The sequence below is a fragment of the Gossypium arboreum genome, chromosome 3 (assembly GCF_025698485.1).
Source record: "Gossypium arboreum isolate Shixiya-1 chromosome 3, ASM2569848v2, whole genome shotgun sequence".
Taxonomy (NCBI): domain Eukaryota; kingdom Viridiplantae; phylum Streptophyta; class Magnoliopsida; order Malvales; family Malvaceae; genus Gossypium; species Gossypium arboreum.
Window position 1 is genome coordinate 66142140 of NC_069072.1, and position 4127 is coordinate 66146266.

Consider the following 4127-nt stretch of genomic DNA (forward strand, 5'->3'; position numbering starts at 1 on the left):
TGAAATACATGGTTCATAAGGTCCATAAAAGCAGTTGGGGCATTAATTAAATCGAACAGTATTACAATGAACTCATAATGATCGTAACGGGTTCTAAAGGTGGTTTTTGGTACATCTTCTTCTTTAACCTTAAGTTGGTAATTCTCTGATCTTAGGTTTATCTTTGAAAACACTGTGGCTCCCCGAAACTGATCAAATAGTTTATCTATTCTCGGTAAAAGATATTTGTTTTTGATGGTAAGTTTTTTTATTTGACGGTAATCAATGCAAAATCTAAGGGTTTCATTTTTCGTTTTCATTAAAAAGACTAGGGCTCTCTATGGTGACACTCTAGGTCTAATAAACCCATGATCCAAAAGTTCCTGAAGTTGGATTTTCATTTTGTGTAATTATTTTGGGACCATACAATAAGGAGCTATAGATACAGGATTGGTTCCGGGCATAAGTTCAATTATGAACTCCATTTCATGATCTGGGGGTATTCCTGGCAATTCTTCAAGAAATATATCGGGAAGGTCTTTAACAGTTTGGATATTGTCTAAGGCATTGCTATTAACATTCCCATCTAACACATAGGCTAAGTAAGCTTCCTACACTTTTTTAATTAACTATTCAACAACCATGGTTGCCACCAGATTAGATAGATAACTTCTACGTCCCCAAAACATGACGACTTCTTTACCCTAGTTGTTTGTAACTTTACCTTTTTTGTAGCACAATTTAAGTTCACCTTAAGTTAAACTAACCAATCCAATCCCAGTATTAAATCAAACTCTCAAAAAGGTAATTCTATAATATCAGCAAGAAATACAACCCCTTGAACCTTTAACGAACAACTTTTATAAATTCTATTAATGATGACAAATTGTCCCAAAGTGCTTAACACTATTACAATCATGATAGTCTCTTCTACCCTAACACTTAACTTTTCTGACATTTTACAAGATACATAAGAGTGGGTGGAACCTATATCAATTAGAGCAAAATAGGGGGTGAAGTTAATAATGAATGCATCTGATATAACATCGGCATAATTCTTTTCATCATGACCTCTTACGGCATAGACTAGGGCAAGTTTCTGGCCTTGGTTTGGTTGGCATTGACATTCTTGTTTCAATTTTGGCCCTAGCCCCTAGAAGGTGGTTGGGTCAGATTCTAATTTTGGGCTGGAGCTTGATTCAACCCCGCTCGGTATGGATAATTTCTAATAAGGTGGTCCATCGACCCACATACAAAACAAGTGCCTTTCTTTCTCCAGCACTCACCCAGATGGCGCCTATCACAGTAATCACACATGGGTTTTTCATTTTTATCATCCACTTCAGCTCCCTTTTATTGTGGTTTATTTTCTCTGGTTCGTTTGACAAGTCGGGTGTCCGAACCAGAATTACCTGAATATCTTGTAACTGAACTTTTACTTTTCTCCCATTCGATACGAGTTGCCTTTTTATTGTCCTCAGCAATATTAGTTTTCTCCACCAAACTTTCAAATACCCTTTCTTGATGAGTGGCAACCTGTATATGAATATCACTACGCAGCCTATTTTCAAACCACACACTCTTAACCTATTTAGCAATTATCATTTTCTGGGCATAATAACTAAGTCTTAGAAACTCAGCCTCATATTCAAGTACTGACTTATTATCTTGTTTTAGCTCAAGAACTTCAAGTCTACGGGCCTCCACATATCTTGCACCCACAAACTTTCTCTAGAAATCTTTCAGAAAATATTCCATAGTGATACGTTCAGCCCGAGTATCCCTTTCAACTGCCTGTCACCAATGATAGCCCTCTTCCCTTAATAAAGGCACTGTACCCTTTAATTTATGTTCCAATATACACTCTAGATCCTCTAAAATCTATTTAGTTAACTCCAACCAATACTCAACTATAGTACGAGTCGTACCAGAAACCCCCTTGAATGTTTTTGCCCCATTTGACTGGAGACTCTCCATTATAGTAGCGCAGCTCCCCGATCCTCTTCGACCACCAGCAACTCATTCTAAAACCCTTAGTATTGTCTGGGTTACCACATCATCATCGTTTCCCCAACTGTTTTCCATACCTCCACCTCCATTTGTTGTGGAGTTCTCAACATAATCATCCTCATAATTAGGGTCCCCTCCTTGAACAGTGGGTAGTTCTACAGGTGCGATCCTATGAGGTCTACAACTACCATGCTTGCATTGGGTACACATTCTAGATGCAAGTGTTTGGATAAACTAAAGTTATCTACAATTTTCCATATAAGGTTCATACGTATTAGCTTCAAATTATAACTGCAATCCCAAAGTTTCAGTTTATCAATAGTTTTATTCATAAGTTCATGCTACAACTAAAGTATATCTAAAGTTCAAAAATTTAATTCAGTTCATCATAAATGATCAAGATCTCATTCATTCATCATAAGAAATTTAAGATTCTCAATTTAATTTATTTCTTTATCATACTAAACATCAAATAGACTATTGAGGAATTGACATTAGAGTCTCAAGCTTGTCTTCCTGCAACCAAAGAGTTAGTTTTAACAAATTCTCATGGTACGAATTTCCCAAAATACCATTTCTATATAATATGTATGCATGCATGCATTTTTCTAAATTGTTTACGATCCAATTTTTGGGAAACCTAGGCTCTAATACCATAAAATATAAGCACCCCAACCTGGCCTAGACGATAGACCTGAGCCGAAGAGATTACATTAACCACCGAAGTGGTTCAGTCTTTTTCAAATCAATTTTTCACTTTCTAAACTTGTTTTACTCAAGTGAATCTTCTAACAAAAATTATCAAGAATATAGCACGACAATCTATTAACATACTCTTAATAAATAAATTGGTAATTAATTAGACACATATATAATATAAACTATACTTAATCGCATCAATATATCCCTATTAATATTTTTAAATAACAATCCAACTAATTATAGGATTTCCTAACAATCGATATCAAGCATCCTAAATGGACAACTTGTAAACCCTATCCCCTAATCCATGGAATTCATAAACAATAATAATATCAATATCGACAACTATAAGGACGAAATAATAATTTGCTTTAGATAAAGTCCACGACAAGCTGAGACCCTCCGTGTGTAAAGTCTGCGTCCTAGTCCGTTGGATTATCTGAAATGATGAAAAATAGGGGAATGAGCTTTATAATCTTAGTGGGAAACCCTTTACAATACATCTAATCAATGTTCAAATAGGCATGTTAATCGTAATAGTCATATTTACATAATAAACTTAATAATACGATAATTTAATTTCAATCACTCTAGATAAGCAAAACAATCAACATTTGGTTGAATTAAATTTAGTAACACAATAGAATCACAATATCATTCACAACAGATATATACACACTTATCAATTTAGACAATTCATCATGTACTTTTCAATGAGTATGCACAGTATGTCATATAACATTTGTTAAGCATAACAATTAGCATTTATAAATCCTACCGTCGACCACTAGCTCTCAAAATAGGGAGTTCCCCATGACCCCCTCTACCTTTTTACTCCGCTCATACATATGGGTGTAGATAAATTGCCGTTTGGTTGAGGATCCATAACTCCTCACGAATAAAAGTTGGTAGAGAAAATCATGGATACTCCATACATAAGGTCGCAGTTGGAAGTCACTAATCTTTGAGTACACAGTGGACACACTTATTTGCAGTATAAACTGTAGTTTCTTCCACCTTTCATAACTTTCCCCCCATGCATATACAAAATAATAAGAACTTATAATTCGACCATTGAATGATTGTTCAACATTCCATCTTATATCAGAAACATATCAATGAGCGAAACATTTACTTGGCAAGAATATCATTTAATATGTATATATAATCATTCACAAATTTAAACGTTCATTCCTAAGCAGTCATACTCTATTGGTAGCATGGTTCACTAATGGATTTACGTTAGCAATCATAATTATGTAAGTTATAAAATTATTCATCCACATGTTTAGCCATTCTATTCCTAACCAGTACCTAATTGTATGATCTAGTTCTCTAGATCCCATTAAAAAACTAATCATGGACTGAATTGCATAAAATAAGTAAAGATAAGGAAAAACTAAAATTTCTAGGTTTCAGGGGCCACACGGCCATGT